Genomic DNA, 9610 nt, shown 5'->3' with positions numbered 1-9610 from the left:
ACTACATCTTATCATGCCTCCAAAAGCACAGGCATGACACTGATGACATCCTCCCCCAGGGAGATTCATTTGATACACTTACTAATGACATGTAAGTCCGACATCTTTTCCTTTTGGGGTTTTGGTGCCAACGTATTTCTCATTTTCAAATTTTACTTCCAAATTAAAATCATCAGCCATTCCTGGTAGTGCCCTCAGAAACCTTTCTACTATAGAGGCTTTGGAAGCCTCTTCTGCCTCCATGAACCTGGACACTTATGATGACTAAGTTGTCCAAGGGCTTCTGGTACAAGAAACTGCCCCTCTCTTTCTTGGGTGTACAGTATTAGAACCACAATGACTGGCTAATTACTGGGCTCTTGGGAAATAGAGGCTCTCACAGACCCTGAGCTTTTGACCCTCCACACCCAACACCCATTATGCTTTGGGTCATGGAAACAGCACCCTGTAAGCTCAGCACAGCTACTTAGAGGCTCCCTAAGACAAGATGGAACCCAAACTATGCTCTTGCATATATTCTACCTACAGGAAGGGTGGCCTCCCCTTTACTTAGTCTTTTCCAGTTGCCGTGGTGCTGAAGGAGCTCACCTCTCCTCCAGATCCCCTGACTACCTGGGGAGCCCCTTGGGATTAACTGAGTGAATAGCAATGGGCATTAGTAGACTATGATGCAGTTCAGTGGATGGAACAGTGGACCATTGCAGCTTTCCATCCCTTAGTTAGGATATCTTTGATAAAGTGTGGGAACCAAGGACAACACACTTGGCCAAGCTGGAAGCCCTGGCCCACTATGGCCCCATCCTCACATTGATTATAAACTATTGGGCCATTACCTAAAGATTGTTCCCTTTAGGACAATAGAAGTAAAAGACTCTGGGAATTTCCTGACTCACAGATAAACAAAAAATAAATGAAAATCACACTTGCCTCTACATATCCTAAGGCCACACAATACAAGGCCTTGCCAGGATGCTTTTTATTCCATTCAGAGTTAAAAACATTACTAATTATAAACAAAACACACATTTTTATTTTTCAAAATACACAATGCTGGACTCTTAGAAGAGATATTCGATAAAACTTTTATGTCCCTAATAAGCTCCAGATAACTAGCTTCATTGAGTCATAGTAGTCTCCTCAAACAATTCCTTTCAAATTCCAGTCCAAAAACCAGACCCCCTAAAGTTCTTTATCTTGCCCCCATCCTCAACCTATTTATTTGTTTTCTTAAAAAAAATTTTTATTAGGTTCAGGTGTACAAAACAACAGTGATTAGACATTTATAAACCTCACAAAGTAATGACCCCAATAAGTCTATTACCTGTCTGACATTGTACAAGTATTTTTATAAATTTTTTATCTTGCCCCCAGCCCATGAAAACTGGAGGCCAGATGGAGGGCCCATACTTCCCTGGAATTTGTTAACCATAGACTATCCCACAGACCCAGGCAGCTGCTCATCTGATACGACTCCATTTGAACCTAAACGTTCACAAAAAACACCCCAAAAATCTTGTTAAGTACAGATGCACACCATTGTGTTAACTATGGATCTTGTTGCTACTGGTATGGGTGCTTTCACTGGTTAGCAATCCATTATCTGACTGTTGATCTTATCACTTATTGTCTGAGTACTTTTATTAATTTATAATCCAGAAGCCCAAACCTACAAATAATCCATTGTTTCAACTAAATGCTGAGGCCCACATCAACTTCAATGGGTACCCATTTGGAAAAGATACCCCAGACCCACATCACCCTGGCCCAAAATCTCACCACTGGCAATGACATTGCCTCAGATAACAGGACCAAACCCAGAGCTCTCCAATGGAGCTGACTTCACCTTTGTGCCAGAGATGGCTACAGCCAGACACTAAAACCTCCACCCCAGCAACGATCATGGGTTGCATAGCCTAAGACACAAATTTGACACAGGACATTTATTGCTTTCCTTCCTTTGATATAGGGATTCTATTACATTTCTGAGCTTGCTGTCTTCTTAGTCCTTGAATTTGGTATATTCCTAACCCTCCACTAAAACATCCACCCCTTACACTCCCATTCTGTCGCGTCCAGCGCGACAAGGGCTGGGGAATGCATGAGGGGTGGCACAGGGTTAAGAAATACAAGAGCCAAGTATTGAGTTCATGCGGCCCAGGGGTCTCAGGCCTCTAGGACTGAACTCCAAATCAGGCAGGTGCAAAGCTTTTATTCTCTACATTTACAAGGCAATAAATTCCAATCTGTTAATCCTGTGTACCTAGCAACTGTCTTCCGGGTGTTCCAGTGTGCTCCAGTACTTAATGTGTGCGCGCGCGCGCGCGCGCGCACACACGATCCCAGGAGATGGACTCAGCATTCCGAGACCAACTGATAAGGAAGCTTTACCGAGATCATTCCCTCGGGTCTCAGCATTCCGAGACACTTCCTTATGACTTCATGGGATCAGAGCGCGGGAGTAGTCAGCTAGTCAGTTGCGAGGCTACATCTCCCGCTTTCTGTTTCTGTGACAGGAGGAACACAGGCTTGGCAGTTTCTTGATTTACTGCTCGTTTGAAGGCTTGTTGTCCACAGTAGAGGACTAGATAAAATAAGAAAAGTCAAATCAATAAGATTATAAATGCACCCGAAAATCCTCTTTCAAGGGTGTTTACCCAAGTGAGGAGGTTTAAAGTAAATAGCTCCTCCACAGCCGTGGAAAGCGATTCCTCTCCTAGGAGGAGTTGATAATGGGAGCAATTCAATTGAGTGCAATTCCGGACTGCGACCCTCTGGGGGCCACAGCCTATTACAATTCCATAGGAATCATTAAATAGCACCCAATCCCTGTGCCCTCGACACTCTTCCCAGTGTGTATAGGAATGTCCATCAATCCAGTTACTTTGATGGGTACAAGGAGAAATGAGGGGAGGATAGCGCTGAGTGTTCTCCTCCTGAATTTTGAATCCCTTACCAGAAATCAAAAATATATCTTTAAAGGTGTTTCCTTTCCCTCTGGAAACGGTCCAGGTTTCATGGGAAAGTGAGAGACACGGAGGTTTGAAACCAATGCAGATAGGTGTGTTCAAATATCCTAGGGCTGTATGATTGGAAAGGGGAAAGCTACAGCCCTCTTCCCCTGGAAACTCTGGACCTCTCAGATCCTCAGGTCCAGGAAACCAAGAACTATCATTAATATAAATTATTGGAGGATCTTCACTCAAAGTTAAGGGAGTTAATAAAGGAGGATTTGGCATATAATCTTTATAATTTGGCATAAAATAGGATTTACCTATTTACCCAATAGGTAAAATTAGCTGCTGCAATGCCTGGCAAAAGACAATTTACAACTGAGATGTCTGCAAGCATTGATACCAGCATATTGGTGTCAGTTTTAGGTATGCCTTTGTTATCCAAATTGCTTTCCACCATCTGAGACAACATTTTCAATTGCCCCCATGTGGGAGGTTGAGCTTTCTCCATCTTGGGAGTGCGTCTTCTGGGGGGTGCACCGATCTGGGTGGTTTTCAGCGTGGTTGTCATCAATAGACCTGACATCTGAAACACTGGAGGCTCCATGTCTGCTATCTAGGTAAATCTCCTCTTCCACAAACCGTTCTCATGGTTAGGTTTAACACACCTGCCAGGCATCCACAAAGGCCGTTCCTCAGAAGCTGTTGAAATACAAGCAAAGCCTCGTTCCCATGTCAAGAGAGTTCTTAGATGCCATTGATTAGTTAAAATATCTTTCCACCAAATTGGCACGTTTCCCAACGGCTTTGGGCTTTGGAGACTATTAAAATGTCTTTCTGCTGCAGTCCGCCCGATATGAGACTCTGTGTTTGAGCCAGAGGAACTCAAAAAATTTAAAGTAAACATAGCTTTTGCTAATTGTATCTGAGGGGTTTCTCTGATGTCTCCCCCTTTTTGTTTCTGTAACTGTTTCTTTAAAGTGGAATTACCACGTTCAACAATGGATTGACCCTGGGGATTATAAGGGATCCCAGTGGTATGAGAAATTTGCCAAACAGCTCAGAATTGCACAAATTTAGAGCTTGTGTAAGCAGGGCCATGGTCCATCTTGATAGAACAAGGCAGGCCCATAATGGAAAAGCAAACAAGTAAATGGCGACAGAAATGTGCGGCAGTTTCACCACTTTGAGCAGTGGCGGCTAGAAAACCAGAGGCAGTGTCCACAGTAACATGAACAAACGATGACCGCCCAAAGCAGTGGTTCTCAACCTGTGGGTCGCGACCCCTTTGGGGGTCGAATGACCCTTTCACAGGGGTCACCTAAGACCATCCGAAAACAGAAAGATATTTACATTGATTCATTACAGTAGCAAAATTACAGTTATACAGTAGCAACAGAAATAATTTTATGGTTGGGGGTCACTACAACATGAGGAACTGTATTAAGGGGTTGCACGCGGCATTAGGAAGGTTGAGAACCGCTGGCCCAAAGGAAGGGACATGAGTCACATCTATTTGCCAGATGACATTGGAGACTAGGCCCCGAGGATTAACTCCTTCAGGAAATTCTTGTGGAGCATTGAGAATCTGAAAAGTAGGACAAGTTTGTACACTGTGATGAGCCTGTTTGTTTGTGATAGCAAAACGGGAATGGAGACCGCCCACATTAGTATGAGTTAATGAATAAAAATGTGTTGCCTCAGCAACATGGCCACTCCCTACTAAGCAATCAGCAATTGTATTGCCTTGTGTCAACGGACCAGGTACGGTAGTATGCGCATGAATGTGCATAATAAAGAAGGGGTGCTGACAGTTTCTCACAATCTGCGGAAGCTGAGTAAATAATATCTAAAGAGACTGATTGGAATTATTAGAAAGAGACGCGGTTTCAATATTTTGCACTGTATGCACAACGTAGGCGGAATCAGAAACAATATTTAAAGGATTGGGAAAAGTTTGCAAAGCAGTTAAAACAGCCACCAACTCAGCCTTTTGGGCTGAAGTGTCGTTTGTGTGTATAAGCTGATGACCCTTCTCACTGACAATTGCTGCTTTGTCATTGCTAGATTCATCAGTGAAAAGTGTAAGGCCCTGAGAAATAGGCGTCTGCCTAAGTTTTTTAGGTAAAATCCAATTACTTTTTGTAGAAACTAAAACAATTTGTTTATAGGATAATGATTGTCAATAATCCCATAAAAGTCACTAATGGCAATCTGCCAAGACTCAGCATGAGTATTTAAATGAGATACTTGTTGTTTTTTAAACGGGACTACAATTTGATTAGGCTCACTTCCATTAAGATAAAGGACTCTGCTCGGAGCTTGTGATATGAGTTCAGAGATTAATTCTACATAGGTAGGGACTGACTTAACAAAATTATTAGGAAGAAACAGGCACTCTACCAGGTCATCCTGTTGAACAACTACCACCGTAGGCGAATGTGGAGTCGGAAAAATCAAGACCTGTAAGGGTTGCACAGGGTTAATTCGCTGAATTTGAGCTTCTTGTATTTTTTGTTCTACTAGCTCCAACTCTTGACTGGCCTAAGGAGTCAGCATGTGAGGGGTATTCGGCTGAGGTGATCCTCCCAAAAGACCCAACAAATGACTGCGGGCATATGTAGGGATGCCCATTGTGGGACACAACCAATTAATGTCCCCCAATAATTGTTGCAAATCATTCAGAGTAGAAATTTGATCTCTTCTAATTTGAACCTTTTGAGGTCGGATAGACTGTCTATCTACAACAGCACCTAAATACTGCACCAGTGTGGTGGTTTGCATTTTATTTGGAGCAATGCAAAGTCCTGCTGAGTCAAGTTGCTTTTTAAGTAATTCAAATCATGCTCTCAACTGTTCCATAGAGGACTCAGCGCAGAGAATGTCATCCATATAATGAATGATATAACAATCTGGAAAACTTGTTCTCACTGGCTTAAGAGCTCTGGCTATAAAAAGCTGACATATAGTTGGACTGTTGAGCATCCCTTGTGGGAGCACTTTCCACTGATATCTTTTCACAGGTTTCTTATTATTAGTTGAAGGAGTAGAAAATGCAAATCTAGGGCAATCTTGGAGGTGTAAAGGGATCATATAAAAACAATCCTGTAAATCAACAACTATCAGAGGCCATTTTTTTGGAATCATAGAAGGCTGTGGGAGTCCAGGCTGTAAAGCACTCATGGGCTCAATGATGGAATAGACAGCTCAGAGATCAGTGAGCATTCGCCATTTTCCTGATTTTTTTCTTAATAACAAATACTGGAGAATTCCAGGGACTTGTAGAAGGTTCTATATGATCTTGTTCTAATTGAACCTGTGCTAATTCTGTTAAAGCCTCTAACTTTTCCTGAGAGAGGGGTCACTGTTTTATCCAGAGAGGCTTATTACTTGTCCACTCAAGAGCTATGGGAGTCCATAGTTCTGCAACAGTGGCCCCTACAAAAAAGGCTTTTGATCTTTTGTTTGATAACCCAGTCCTTCTCATCCTTGTTGGGGCAAGGGCTGAATAGGTTGAGTAATCCCCTGGTTAAATTTTCCTAAGCCTCTTCCAGGCTGATATCCCATATGACTCATTATCTCCTGACTTTGAGGACTATATTGCCCTGGGGGGATCCAAACCTCTGCCTCCCATTGTGTAAGTAAATCTCTAACCCTGTAAATTAACTGGAATGTCTGCAATATAGGGTTGTAAAAATCCTTTTTGTCCCTCGGGGCTGAGGCAGGGAAGAATGCAGAGACACTCTGGCGCAAGCCTGAAGCTCCGACCACCCCCACAATGTAAATCTTTGGTTCTTGTACCTTCCAATTTGTTGGCCATTCTTGAGAACTAATTATAGAAACATTAGCCCCTGTATCTAAAAGACCTTTAAAGTTTTTGCCTTGAATTTCAATTTGACAAACAGGACGAATTCCTGATATCTTTTCTGCTAGAAATATACCTGCCTGTCCTGTACTTCCAAATACCCCGGTTCCCCTTTTTTGCATTCCCTTTTTTCCTGGGAAAATATACGGGAGCAGAAGTAATTGTGCAACTCGTTCTCCCTTCTTTTCTGACCAGGGAACTGATGAAGACATTATAATTTGAATTTCTCCTTCACAGTCAGAATCAATTATTCTATTTTTCTTCCTGCACTCTTTTTAGTATGACCAGATTTCCCACAATATAACAACTGCAGGGAAATCTATTTTGTTCAAATCTTATTCCTGCTATGGCTTGGGCTAACATCGTGGCTTTGTATTGCTCCGTTCCAACTCCTTGACACAAACAAATATATCCTGACAGATCAGTCTTTCCTTTCATGGGCCCAATACCCTTTTTACAGTCATCATTAGCATTACCAACAGCAAGGATTTGTTGAATCACTTCAGCTGCTTGTAAGTTAGATACTTGTTTTTTCATTGCATCTTGCAAACGGGCCACGAATTCCGTATACGGTTCCGTAGGACCCTGCAGGATTTTTTGAAAAGACTTTGGAGCCTTACCATCTGCCTCTATTTTTTCCCATGCAATTAAGCAAATCCTTCTTAATCGAGCTATAATCTGATCATCCATGGCTAAGTGATTTTCAGTGCCTTCCCAGTTACCAGTCCCTAGGAGCTGATCCTGAGAAATGGCAATGTTATGGGCCTGGTTATGTCTACTTTGGGTTTCTGCTCCATCTGTCCACCAAGTTCTGAATTGCAAAAATTGAGCAGGTGAAAGGCATGTCTGAGCCACTGCAGCCAATCAACAGGAATCAAACGATTTCCATCAGCCAGGCTACGAACAATGCCTATAGTGTATGGCGAAGTAGGGCCATACTGAGTTATAGCTATTTTTAATTCTTTCAGTATTTTAAAAGGCAAAGCTTCATATTGATGTTCATAAACTCCATTAAGATTTTGAGGATTAGCGCCAGGTGCAACCCCCTCATGAATGATAACAGGGAAAGCTAAAGTGTCCAAATCTCCCTTCAATCATACTTGCCGGACACCTCTTTCTACTGCTGAAAGTGGCACAAGGGAACCTCTCATGAGAGGGGGAGGTGGGCGAGAAGTGGAGAGGAGAGGGTTAACACTTTTCACCATCGGGCCTGGGAGTTCCCCACTCCCATGCAAACGGTGGGTGGTGACAGGGCGGAGGTAAAGGGGCTGGAGGTGAACTACAGCCCTCTAGACAGTTTCCCAAAGTTGCAGACAATGATTTCAGGATAACTGTGGGTGCCTCCACAGATTCCTTCTCCCTGCCTTCAGGTTTCTCCTCCTCATTGTCGGATCTTGGGTCGTAGTTCTTCCGCGTCAGTTTGCAAATTTTCTAAAACTGATCGGACTAGTTACCAGGTTTTCCAAATTGTAACCGGCAGAGAAACTCCTTTAGGACATAACTCACGGAGTTCAGTGCCTACTTCCATGTTTTAAAATCTAATGTCCCTAAAGTTGGAAACCAAGAACAATGAGTCTCGATGACTTTTTTAAAAAAGCTCCTCTAATTTCTGTTCTGACACCCGAACTCCTCTAGCCTTGAGGAGTTGCTTGAGTAAGCAAATATAAGGTCTGTATTGGCTAGCAGAATGGCCCATTCCCCTAGTTAAAATTTCCGGGATCTTCCCTACCTTGTTCCGTGTAGTTGTCGCGACGCCTCCCGGGCCCTGTGCCGTGCATTTTCCGTTCAGTCCCAACTCGCAGTCGTCCTTCCCTCTCGCGGGCCCCCGCGTTGGGCCCAGATGTTACGTTCCGCGTGACAAGGGCTGGGGAGTGCAAGAGGGGCGGCGCAGGGTTAAGAAATACAAGAGCCAAGTATTGAGTTCATGCGGGCCAGGGGTCTCAAGCCTCTATGACTGAGCCCCGATTCAGGCGGGCACAAAGCTTTTATTCTCGAAATTTACAAGGCAATAAATTCCAATCTGTTAAGTCTGTGTACCTAGCAACTGTCTTCCGTGTGCTCCAGTGTGCTCCAGTACTTAATGTGCCTTCACACACACACACACACACACACACACACACACACACACACACACACACACACACACAGACCATCTGATAAGGAAGCTTTACAGGGATCAGACCTTCTAATAAGGAAGCTTTACCGGGATCATTCNCACACACACACACACACACACACACACACACACACACACACACACACACACACACACACGACCCCAGGAGATGGACTCAGCATTCCGAGACCTTCTAATAAGGAAGCTTTACCGGGATCATTCGGGTCTCAGCATTCCGAGACACTTCCTTATGACTTCATGGGATCAGCGGGCAGGAGCATTTGGCTCGTCAGTTGTGAGGCTACACCATTCCTAGTGGGAAATCTGGTAGAGGTTACTACTATCTCTGCCACTCTAAAAATTAATGGAAATTATTGCTCCCCCAAGAGGTATCTGCCTCATGTCAGTCAAGCCTTCGCCCCTAGGGAGAGGACTGCCCACTCCCTGATGTTGTTTCCCACTATGCCCCTCCAGCTTTACCCCACAATCTGACCAGGACCGCCACAGCCTCTTTTTCCCTTTGGTTAAATACAGTACCACATTCTCATTGGAACATTATGCTCTAAATAATGGCACTTTCCGGTTCTGTTGTGCCCCAAACTCCTCACAGGCACAGCACCTTGTGTGTTTTTCTTTTCTGCGCGCCCCCCCCCTCCCCCGCCCCTATTTTCCTAATGA

At 43.8% G+C, this 9610-nt stretch overlaps 1 long non-coding RNA gene across 1 annotated transcript; it reads right to left on the bottom strand.

Annotated features, from left to right (window-relative positions):
- Positions 1 to 2189: 2189 nt before the first annotated feature.
- LOC109376670 (uncharacterized) lies at positions 2190 to 8634 on the bottom strand. The gene is made up of 2 exons (XR_002122765.1): positions 8546 to 8634; positions 2190 to 2581 (listed from the first exon to the last, which is right to left on the bottom strand). It is a non-coding gene; the product is annotated as an uncharacterized LOC109376670 (long non-coding RNA).
- Between the last annotated feature and the right edge of the window lie 976 nt (positions 8635 to 9610).

Source organism: Hipposideros armiger, unplaced genomic scaffold (assembly GCF_001890085.2).
Source record: "Hipposideros armiger isolate ML-2016 unplaced genomic scaffold, ASM189008v1 scaffold_1168, whole genome shotgun sequence".
Taxonomy (NCBI): Eukaryota; Metazoa; Chordata; class Mammalia; order Chiroptera; family Hipposideridae; genus Hipposideros; species Hipposideros armiger.
Note: the sequence above shows the minus strand (reverse complement) of the source record. Positions and strands in the feature narration are given on the sequence as shown.